The sequence below is a fragment of the Trifolium pratense genome, linkage group LG1, assembly GCF_020283565.1.
Source record: "Trifolium pratense cultivar HEN17-A07 linkage group LG1, ARS_RC_1.1, whole genome shotgun sequence".
Lineage (NCBI taxonomy): Eukaryota > Viridiplantae > Streptophyta > Magnoliopsida > Fabales > Fabaceae > Trifolium > Trifolium pratense.
Genome location: NC_060059.1, coordinates 25,666,986 through 25,679,441, shown reverse-complemented (window position 1 = coordinate 25,679,441; position 12,456 = coordinate 25,666,986).

Sequence of the window (12,456 nt, the reverse complement as noted above, 5' to 3'; positions counted from 1 at the left end):
TATCAATTATCAAGGAAGATGCGTTATATATGTTAAGGTTAGCATATATAAAAATGTGAATTGTAGATGAGAGGAAAAATGACACTCTTATATGGTGATAGCCCTACCAAAACCATTATCACCGGAAATAAAAGTTGCAATCAAGGACTCAAAATATCACAAATCGCGTCATATTAGGTAAGATAACTATTAATTTTACTATTTTATTAAATTTTTTGTTTGTGAGTAATAAACAAAGAGGTTACACCGTGTTTACTAGAAATTTTGTTTATTACAATGAAATAGTAAAAAAAAAATTTTGTCAAGTAGCCTAGTGCATAGTTTTAAAACCCGGACCGGTGATCGACCCGGTCAAAACATTAGGTCACTGGTTCACTGGTCAGATCAGTGGGTCACTGGTCAGACCGCATGACTGTTGACCCGGCTTATATAAAAAATTTAAATGTATTCATGACTTAATTTTCATAACAATAAAATTTAATAAAAAAATTTCCTTTCAAACATTTTTCAATAAAATTTCATATATTTCAAAGAAAAATACAAAAAACTTAATATTTCATTGTTGTTTACCATATAGTATTATAGTTTTAGTGAAAAAAAAAATTATATTATAATTTTTTTTGTCCAACTATTATATTATAATTTTTAATATATATTTTATTTTTTTATATAATAATATATATTATCTTAGTAATTTTTTTTACGCAATATTTTCTTAGAAATTAGAACAACATATGAATATGAATGAAATTTAAAATAACAAGGAAAATAAATTATCAATGTATTTATACATGACATGGAACTTAATTAATATTAAATATATTTTAGTTTTGTACAATATCACATAAATTCATTAGGCCAAGTGGTAGTAGTGTTGCTAATATATCCAATTGACCTAGGTTCAACTCCCATCTACCACAAAATTTGTATTTTTTGGAAATATTGATACATTCTCCAACCGGTTCGGTTCGCGGGCGGTTTTATTCGGTTCGCGGTTCAACCACCGAACCAGCAGGGTTGCAACGGTTTTCACCGGGTTTATAACAGAACCGGTCCTGCACACAAACCTAACCGTTGAAGCTTCCGGTTCCCGGCCGGACCGGTACGACCGGCCGGTCCGGTCCGGTTTTTAAAACATTGGCCTAGTGGCTAGACTTTCACATATTTAAATGTGGAGAAGTGTGGAATTCGGGTACTCGATTGAAATAGTAAACTTATTAGTTGAGAAAAGAGGGGAAAAAATTATAGATAATTATTTGTTATAAAAAAAATGCATGTTAACATTTAATACAATATTTATAAGTAACTTTTATTTCGCATAGAGAGAAATATGTGTGAATTATGATTAGTGTTCTGGACTAGACTAATGCTAGTCCACCTAGACCCTCACAAAGTCCACATGGCTTGCCCAATCACCGCCATGTCAGCATGGCACAACCTCTCAACCAAGATAGGGTAAAATTACTACTCTACCCACTATCTAAGGGTAATATCTTGGCAGTCCCTCTTAATGGGCCTTGGCTAATCCAGCCCACTAAGAGGACCTTTGGCCCAGAGCTGGGGGCTATAAATACTCTCCCTCATGGGAGAGCAAGGTAGACACGATTCATTATTGCAATTACTCTCTCTCTCTAACTTCTCTCTAGTATCTCTTTTGCTCTCTACCCTTACTGACTTAGGCATCGGAGCACCTGCAGGTACAACCCCCCCCTCCGTGGATCATCTGCTCGGATTACTGCCTACCACCTGCTCAACGGACTTCCAGCTGGCCTTCTACCTGTTCTGATCAACAGTTAAGATCAGTGGCGCCGACTGTGGGGATCTGAGTTCTCCCCTTCTTTGTTTCGAGCAAGTAAACCAAAGAACAAAACCAATCAATCACTTTTTCATCATGGCCAGTGCATCTCATTTCAACAATGACGTTGAGGACGCTGCTCCTCCTTCTTCTCCCCGTCTGCCTCCTGTTCTCATCACTGACCTCCAGGCCCTCCCCGAGTCTGACCCTAGAGACGGGCAGGAAACTTCCTGGACTTCTGAGGACGGCGACCTGGTCGTCTTGACTGAGAAGCAGGCAGGGAAGCGCCCTCAGTCCGAGCAGGGCAGATCAGCAGAAACAGACTTGTCCACTGCTTCAGTTACCAATGCTGAACTAGCAGCACTCATAGCTGCCCTAAAGCAAACCACCGAAGCTCTCCAGGGCCAGAATCGCCGAATGGACGAGCAGAATATGAGACTTGATCGCTTGGAAAGGAACCAGCGATTCTCAAGGAATAACTCTCCCCCGAGGAGAGCTCCTACTTCTCCATCCCCTCCTCGTCAGGAAACTGTCAGACAACGACGACCTGCCCTTGAGAGGATCGAGCAACCTGGCAGAAAGAGAGACCATGTCTCCCCTCCCCGCGAGGGTATATCTTCTCCGAATGTGAAGAAAGGAAAAATTGTGGACCGAACACCTCCTCGTCGTCATTCTCCCCAGGGACTCAGCTTGATGACTAAACAAGGGCAGCCAGCTAGCCGCAGCCATCACACCGACCAATTCTCCAGGAGCCCAACTCCTGATCGTGAGGGCTCACCTCCCCTAAACTCACATGAGAGTGACGAGGATGATCCCCGCTGCCCTTTATCTCATGACATACTTCAAGCACCCGTTCCAAAGGGATGTGAGCGACCACCTCCTCTCCCAGCTTACGATGGACTTTCTGACCCAGATGAACACATCGCATCAGTTAATGCTACCCTGAACTTCTTGAGGGTCAGTGGAGCAATTAGATGCAGAATATTTCCAACTACTCTGAGAAAGGGAGCTATGGCTTGGTACCACAGCCTAGCTCCTCGCTCCATAACCTCATGGATGGATCTGTCCGACCAATTCCGCAGGCACTTCACTGCTTCCCGCAAGCAGCCAAAGACCGAAGCAGTCCTGGACGCCATCTTCCAAGCTAATAACGAATCTCTCCGCAGCTTCATAGAGAGGTTCAACAAAGAAGCCGTCCAGGTAGAAACAACTGATGATATGAAGAAATACTTGCTCCAAAGGGGCCTTAGGCCAAACTCTGACTTTGCAAAAGCCGTTGGCATCGAAAAACCGCGCACCTTTGGCGACCTCCTTCTCAAATCTCAACCCTACATCCAATATGAAGAGCAACAAGCTGCAGACGCTGCCCGTTATGGGCGAGCAGGAAACAGTCAACCTGCTCCTCGTTCGAATGCTGAACAGTCCAGCCGAGGAGGAGGAAGACGAAGAGGCGAAAGGCCTAGGGAACCCCGCGGACCTCCTAGCACGTTCAGCAACTATACTCCCCTTAGCAAATCCCAGGAAGAAATTTGGAAAGAGTGCAACTCAGCTGAGTTCACTAAAGCAGGAATTAAATTTCCAAGACAACAACCCACAAAGCCTGGCCAAGACAAGAGCAGGTACTGCAAGTATCACAAAGGTTACGGCCATCTGACTGACGATTGCATACAACTTAAAGACGCCATTGAAATTCTGATTAGAAATGGGCAAATCAAACAATACGTGAAGAGGGGCAATGCTCCCCGGGCAGAAGCTGCTGAGACCAGCAACACTGAAGAAGCTGCACCAGAAAGATCCGGGCACAAACCAGTTGCCCTTGCCATCTCCAGAGCTGAAGACTTCTTCGTCCCTGACTACTTGGACGACACCTATGTTGCCCCCACGCTGAGCAAATGGGACGCACTTGCTCACGCTATGGTTATCTCTGGTGGAGGTTTTGACAAACAGACTGTGGGGTCCATCAAGAGAAAATTTGAAGAATTGATAGATGGCTCCTCCAACCTGAGCGCAACTCTAGATAAACCGAAAGGGCAGTCAAAGCCCTTAGCCTTCTACATGGAAGAGCTGCCCGGTGGAACTGCAAACTCCCAGATACCCCTGCTCATCAGAGTAGACATGGCAAACATGGACGTCCGCAGGGTACTGGTCGACCAAGGAAGCTCCTGTGATATCATGTATTCCCAACTTTTCAAGACTCTGCAACTAGATGAAACCTACCTCACTCCTTATTTTGGATCTGATCTCTCCGGATTTAATGGAGCAACAACTAAGCCATGGGGCTATGTAGACCTGCTAGTCACCGTTGGCTCTGAAGAAACTGCAAAAACTATCAAAGTGAAATTCCTGGTAGTAGACTGCCCTTCTCTCTACCAGTGCATCCTGGGCCGAACAGCTATTGCTGACTTAATGGCTGTCCCTTCAACCGCCCACCTCAAAATGAAGTACTATACTCATAAAGGCCAAGTTGCGACACTGCATGGAGACATTGAAGCTGCAAGGAGAGTCTTCAATGCATCCTCCAAAGGAAATGAGTATATCGGGCAACTCCCCGAGTCAAAAAAGTCCAAGGCAACAACTTCCCTGCCCTTGCCAGAAATCAGCTCCATTGACCTCGACAGCCGCTTTTCCAAACAGGAAAACAAAGACGAGAAGAAGCTCCGCAAGGAGAAGAAGGAAGACGACGAGGCAAGCCAAGAGCACCGTCGTCCAGTTCCAGACGGCGAGTTCGAGCTGATGCCCTTCGGAGAAGACCCGAGCAGGGCAGTAAAGATTGGGACCGGGCTCCCCGAACTTGCTAGGAAGCAGCTTGAAGCCTGCTTGAAAGAAAATGCTGATCTGTTCGCCTGGCACGCTTCCGAGATGCCCGGCTTGGACCCCAACGTAGCATGTCACCAGCTGACTATTGATCCCACTGCACTTCCCATTGTACAACGTAGGCGTAGGCAGTCTCCTGAGAAATCGGAGGCTGCAGAAAAATGTGTAAAAGACCTCCTAGAGGCAAATTTTATTTCGGAGGCCAGGTATACAACCTGGCTGTCCAACGTTGTACTCGTCAAAAAATCTAATGGAAAGTGGAGGATGTGTTGCGACTATACCGATCTTAACAGGGCTTGCCCTAAAGACTCTTATCCCTTACCTTGCATTGATAGACTTGTTGATAATTCTTCTGGCTTTAAATTATTGTCTTTTATGGATGCTTATTCAGGTTATAACCAAATTCCAATGGCAGTAGCAGATAGAGAAAAAACAGCTTTCATGACCGAGTCGGGCAACTATTACTACAACGTAATGCCCTTCGGTCTCAAAAATGCAGGAGCTACATACCAGCGAATGATGAACAAAGTCTTCCGAGGACAAATAGGAGACATGCTCGAGGTATACATGGACGACATGATCGTAAAATCCCCCGAGGAACTCGACCATGTCGTGCACCTTCGAAAGGTGTTCGAGCAGGCCAGGAGATACAACATGAGATTCAACCCAGAGAAGTGCACCTTCGGGGTCCGAGCAGGTAAATTCCTGGGATTTTACCTAACCGAGCGAGGAATTGAAGCCAACCCTGACAAGTGCAGAGCTTTTGCCGAGCTCCCCACTCCGAGCGATAAGAAGTCCATACAAACTCTTAATGGAATGCTAACATCGCTTTCCAGATTTGTATCCAAATCAGCACAACATGCACTCCCCTTTTTCAAACTACTAAAGAAAGAAGCAGTCTTCGAATGGACAGATGAGTGCGAGCAAGCTCTCCAACATCTAAAAAAGGCCTTATCAGAGCCACCTGTCCTCTCACGACCAAGTGACGAGGAGGTATTATACCTGTACCTTTCCGTCGCCTCAGAGGCTGTAAGTGCAGCTCTTATTCGTGAGACAAATGAAGGGCAGAAACCAGTATACTTTACAAGCAAAGCCTTGCAGGGTCCTGAACTAAGGTACCAGCAAATTGAAAAAATAGCCCTTGCACTAGTTTATGCTGCAAGGAGACTAAGACATTATTTCTTGGCCCATACAATTGTGGTCCGAACAGACCAACCAATCAAGTCTTTGCTTGGCCGACCAGATATGGCGGGCAGGATGCTCAAATGGTCCCTCGAGCTCTCAGAATTCGACATTCGTTACGAGAGCAGAAAAGCTCTAAAAGCCCAAGTCCTAGCTGACTTCGTCGCAGAGATGACAAGCTCCTCCCCTGCAGTGGACGGAGCAGATAAATGGACAATCTTTGTAGACGGAGCATCAAGCGCTACAGGAGCAGGTGCAGGCATCATTCTTGAAAATGAGAATGGCTTACTAATCGAGGTCTCCCTAGCACTATCCTTCCCAACTTCGAACAACCAAGCAGAGTATGAAGCATTCCTCGCTGGACTACGATTGGCCGAGGACTTGCAAGCCAAGGAGATAAAAATCTACACAGATTCGCAACTGGTCGCCTCACAGGTGCTAGGAGAGTATCAGACCAAGAATGATAACCTCTCTGAATACCTAGTGCTAGTAAAGGAAAAGATCACCAAGTTCAACTCTGTTGAAATATTACATGTTCCCCGCGAGCATAACAAAAGGGCAGACATCCTGTCTAAGCTGGCAAGCACAAAAAGGAAGGGCGGAAACAAATCTGTCATCCAGGAGATACTCCCTCGTCCAAGCATAGAAAAACCAAGCAAGGTTGTGGACATAAACGTCATTGGCGACAAAGACTGCTGGATGACTCCAGTATACAACTTCCTCGAGCACGGAACTCTCCCTGACGACCAGAAACAAGCAGCTATAGTCAGACGAAGAGCCTGCTCCTATGTCATCCTTGATGGAAAATTATACAGGAGAGGATTTTCCATTCCTCTCCTAAAATGTGTAGACGAGGACACAGCAGATTACATACTGCGCGAAGTCCATGAGGGCATTAACGCCCAACACCTGGGAGGAAGATCACTTGCCAGGAAAGCTCTACGAGCAGGGTACTATTGGCCTACTATGCAACAGGACGCCAAAGACCACGTAAAAAAATGTGACAAATGCCAAAGGCATGGGGATATGCACTTAGCTCCCCCTCGAGAACTAAAATCTTTGTCTTCCCCCTGGCCCTTCGCCTGGTGGGGCATGGACTTACTTGGTCCTTTTACCAAAGGACTTTATCAAAATCGCTACCTAATAGTAGCAGTGGACTACTTCACAAAGTGGGTGGAAGCCGAACCCCTCTCCGACATCACATCACTCAGAGTCCTGCGCTTCTTCAAAAGAAATGTGCTAGCTAGATTCGGAATACCACAGGTGGTAGTCACAGACAACGGAACACAGTTTACAGACAAAGATTTTCAAGCATTCCTTGTTGCCCTGGGCACCAAGCAGCACTTCACATCGGTCGAGCACCCCCAAACTAACGGGCAAGCTGAAGCAGCCAATAAAGTAATCCTGAGAGGGTTACGAAGAAGACTCGACCAAAACAAAAAGAAATGGGTCGAAGAGCTTGACAATGTACTCTGGGCCTATCGAACAACCCCACACTCCACAACTGGAGAGACCCCCTTCCGAATGGTATATGGAACGGAGGCAGTTATCCCCGTAGAGATTGGGGAACCATCTCGTCGGACTGAGCAGCCTCTTGACGAGGAGCAAAATGACGAAGCACTTCGAGAGGAGCTTGACCTCGTCGAAGAAATTCGAACAGGAGCCTCTTTAAAGGAGGCCACCCTGAAGCAGAAAATAGCTGCCCGTCATGACACCAAAGTCATCAAAAGGGAATTCGAGGTGGGCAGCCTCGTCCTAAGACGCAACGCAGACTCCCAGGATGGCAAACTTGCACCCAATTGGGAAGGACCATACCGCGTCATTGACAAAACAGAAAATGGTGCATACTATCTCGAGGACCTTCGAGGAAAGAAACTTCCTCGACCTTGGAATGCCCAGAAATTGAAACAATATTACAGCTAAGTTATTGCCACACTAAAAGGCTGCTTGCACTTCAGAACACAACGAATCGAGCACCTTAAACAACGGAGGGCACCATGGCACACGTGCTCATCTAAAACCATAGCAGGGGAACTAATTCACCATAAGGGAAATGGAACTCCTGCTAGACGAGGATAACTCTCGAAACGAGCCCATCGTCCCCGTGCCACGACCTAGCACCCAGCTCGCGATGGGAGGTTCAGGTTGCGAAGAAGGGTACACTAGCGTGCTTGTATTCGCGTAACTTAGAAACAACTCTAAGTGCTTATACAGTTCCCCAAACTGTTTAAGTCAAAACAGAGGAGACTACCCTCAATAAAACATGCTCAGTATCAAGCAGGGGAAACCCCCCGGCAAAATAACAACGAGCGCAGCATTCATACATGCAAAAATATGATAAGTATACAAAACAGGCAAAACTTAGCACACCAACTTGCTCGGACGGGGACACTAACGTGCCCGGACGAACACACTAACTTGCTCGGACGAGCACACCGACGTGCTCGTACGAACACATCAAACGAACACATGACGTGCTCGAACGATCAAAACAGGGAGGGGATACTCCCCGGTTCCAGTTCGAACAACGAAATTTCAGTCAGGCCAATAACGGGGAAGAAAACCTCCCCGGCCCAACGTTGGCAAACAAATTAGCATAAAATTTCGCTAAGTTAAAAATGGGGAATAAAACTCCCCGGCTCATATCTCAGGCGAAATTTTATCCAAGTTAGAAACGGGGAGGAGAACCTCCCCGGCTCAAGATTGATAACTAAATTTCATAAAATTTTCTAAGACGGGGAGGCTCCCCGGTTGAAATTTTAAACAACGAAATTTCCCCATAATTTTCTAAGTTAAAAAGACGGGGAGGCTCCCCGGTTGAAATTTTAAACAACGAAATTTCCCCAAAATTTTCTAAGTTAAAAAAGGAGGAAACATACACGCGAGCAAAAAATATAAACGTACATACGAGCAGTTATAAACAAGCATAAATAGATAAACGGGCACCTGCCCGGAATTGTCATAAAAATAAAAAGACGGGGACAAAAGCCCACTTGTTCCAATATTACAAATCATGGCTCAAAGGCCCCAAAAATCCAGAGACAAAAATAAATTACAATAGAAAGGATGGGGACATCTACTCCTCGCATCCATCTTCCTGCTCGTCACCCTGTTCGCCCTCACGACCCTCCTCCTCAGCATCTTCTTCCTCCTCGTCAGAGTCAGCCAGGCCGGCCGGGATAACAATCTGGCCATCTTTGACCTGCCCGTTCACATGTATTCCTCGGGTCACCAGCTCCACGTCAGGATTAAGGCACTTGATTTGCTGCACGGCATTTTCAAAGGCGTACTCAGTGCCCTCTACAAAATCATGGGACAGTTGGGCAATCACCTTGACCAAGTCTGCCCGGGTGGTCAACCCCTCAGCAGCCTTATGCTCGTCCTCGCCCGGTGCCATAGCAGCGGTGAGCCTTTCAATCTCAGCCCGAGCAGCATCCAAATCTTCTCCCCTTTTACGGTGCTCGTCCAGCTGGTCACCCCAATGCTTTTGCTTCTCCTTTAGATCTTCCACAGCAATTTTGAGCCGGTTGATCCGACCTTTGGACCGCTCGTGCCTGGCCTGGGCAGTGTTCAGCTGCTCGACTAAGGACTCCCGCTCGTCACCAAGGACAAGGGAGCTCGAGACCATCCGCACCATAGCAGCCATGTCACGAGCATGCTGCTGCCTACGGACCTCCGGTTCCTGATCAAGAATAGCAGCCCTTTCAGTTTCAAAGACCTCCGGAGGATACTTCTCAAAAAATTTGTCCACGGTAAAGCACCGAGGAACTGGAAACTTGCTGCATCCTCCCATGCCCGCATCTTCAACCGGGGGATCTTCCTCTCTTGTCCTCTTCGCTGGAGGAGGTCGGGGAGCTGAGGTAGGGGTGCCCGAACCAACACCCGAGGTCCCAATAACCTGCACGGAAGGGGTCCCCGGCCTCACTTCCTGGGAAGCCCTGGCAACAACCTTCTTTTTTCCTCGGCCAGACCTGCTCGCCTTCTCATCCTGCTTGGCCTTCAACATGCGCTCGGCAATGGTTTCCATTTCGTCTGCAAATAAAAGACGAGCACGTTAGTAAAAGACGAGGAATGCACAAAATAATAGCAGAAATTTTTCTAAGTTAAAAAGAAAGGAAGAAATACCCAAACAAAGTTTAACCTCCCCGGCATTTTTGCACTTGAGGAGGGTCCTAGTATTAATAAAGCGGGGAGAAGCCTTAGGCTCCCCGTGTTCATCTCTTATGGTAACTCCCTTACGAGTCGTCCAGACCCCGGGAGTAAAACCGTCCACAAAAGCCTTCAAACTTTCGAAGGCAGCCATGTCCTCGGGAGACAAGTCTGCGTCCCCGGTCGTATATTCCTTAGGCTCCTTCAAGAAATGGGTGTACGACCAGCTTAACGGGAACTTAGGGACTGCCCGGACTATAACTTGCCCGCTGGCATCCTTACGGGCAACACCTTGCTCGTCCCGATCTTCCTCCAGCTCCAATAAACTCTCCCGGGCAGATGAAGACTCTGGCCGGACGACGAAGTACCTCTCCTTGAAATCCTTAACGGAATCTACGAACATCTTGAATAATTTAACATCCTCGTGATGCTTTAATGAAACCCAATTCTGACGAGGTGCTCGCCCAACCTCCCTCGTCGGCTTACGCTGAATCTTGAAGATTCTAAAGAAAAGGGGAAGAGTGGGAAGAACGCCTTTATACGTACAGAGGTGCTCGAATCCCATAATAAAAGACCACGAGTTCGGATGCAGCTGCGACGGAGCCACCTGCAAGGCTTTAAGCACGCTGGCCGCAAAGGGGCTGAACGGCAGCCTGAGCCCCATCTCCTTAAAAACAAATTCGTACATAGCGAAACCATGCCCGTCAAAAGACGAGCATACCCGTTCACCCTCCCCGGGTATACGGGTCGACCAATTTTGAAGCCCGTCTACTCTCTGCTGCTCGACGGTCATATATAATCTTGGATCCTGGGAACTAAGCGCCGAGGCTATTCCCCGGGGTTCTGGAGCAACCCAATCCAGCGCAGGATCGGTTATGCAGTCGACCAATGTATACTTCTCCGCACCTTGGCTTTCCACAACCTCCTCGGACTCTGACATTTTACAACCTGAAATGCAGCAAAAACAAAGTGAATTCGATGATCAAATCCACCCTTTCACCGCAATTCAAGTGAAAGGGCGCAGGATAGGACGAGGACGCTGTCCCCGACCAAAGCCCTTTTCAAATGGCAATCAAGATCGTTTCCGAGGAGGATAAGGCAAATAAAGACGGGGAGATACGCTCGTCGGCATGAAATTTTGACAACAAAATTCATGCAAAATTTTCTAAGTTAAAAAACGGGGAGATAGGCTCCTCGTCACCTAAACAAACTATCCAAAGTTTCAAACGGGGAGATAGGCTCCCCGGCTCCGAAACAAACTATCCAAAGTTTCAAACGGGGAGATAGGCTCCCCGGCTCTTAATAAACTATCCAAAGTTTGAAACGGGGAGATAGGCTCCCCGCCACTAGTCGTCTAATTTAGAGTTTCAGAAGGGAGGAAACCTCCCTGGCACCAAGTTCATATGGTGCCCGGCACATTCATCCTATTGTTCATAAATTCATGCAATCTTCATGTAAAAACGCCCAAAACTGGGCAGAAACAACAAAAAATGAATCTAAAGAGCAAAATTTGAAAGAATTACCTTGAATATGAATGAGATCTGGAGAACGATTTGACTAGTAAGTTGAAACTTCAGAGAATTCACAATTGAAGAGAGAGAGTGAAAAGTAAGAATGAAGTTCACTCTCCTCTATTATATAGATCAAGCCAGGGGAGTGAAGAGACGCTTTGATCCAATGGTCCTTACACTCCCTCGTAAAAATCAAAGCAGTAAATGCGCCCTTTCGCATTCCCAGTAACAAAACCTCCTCGTCATAGTGACGAGCAATTAAACCCCCTCGTTGCTAACTTCCTCGTCATAAGCAACGAGCAACAATTCTTTCTTGAAAAATCATCTCCTCGTCATCATTACGCGCAACAATACTTCTCGTTGTTATCTCTTCGCTATAGCAACGAGCAACTGTTCCATCTTGTGCAATATCTCCTCGCAGGAGATACGAGCAACGCATACTTCCTCGTAACCATAATTACGAGCAGGATATTAAACACCCTCAAAAAATCGATTCGTGCAAAACATTGCAGATACTTGCAACGAGCAAGGCATTGACGAGCACGTTCCTCGTCCACATTCGTTCAAGAGAGGTTGCAAGGAAACTTCCTTTTACACTTGGGCACACATCTAAAGTCATTACCCCTATGCCTAGGAGCAACGACTTGGGGGGCTCCTGTTCTGGACTAGACTAATGCTAGTCCACCTAGACCCTCACAAAGTCCACATGGCTTGCCCAATCACCGCCATGTCAGCATGGCACAACCTCTCAACCAAGATAGGGTAAAATTACTACTCTACCCACTATCTAAGGGTAATATCTTGGCAGTCCCTCTTAATGGGCCTTGGCTAATCCAGCCCACTAAGAGGACCTTTGGCCCAGAGCTGGGGGCTATAAATACTCTCCCTCATGGGAGAGCAAGGTAGACACGATTCATTATTGCAATTACTCTCTCTCTCTAACTTCTCTCTAGTATCTCTTTTGCTCTCTACCCTTACTGACTTAGGCATCGGAGCACCTGCAGG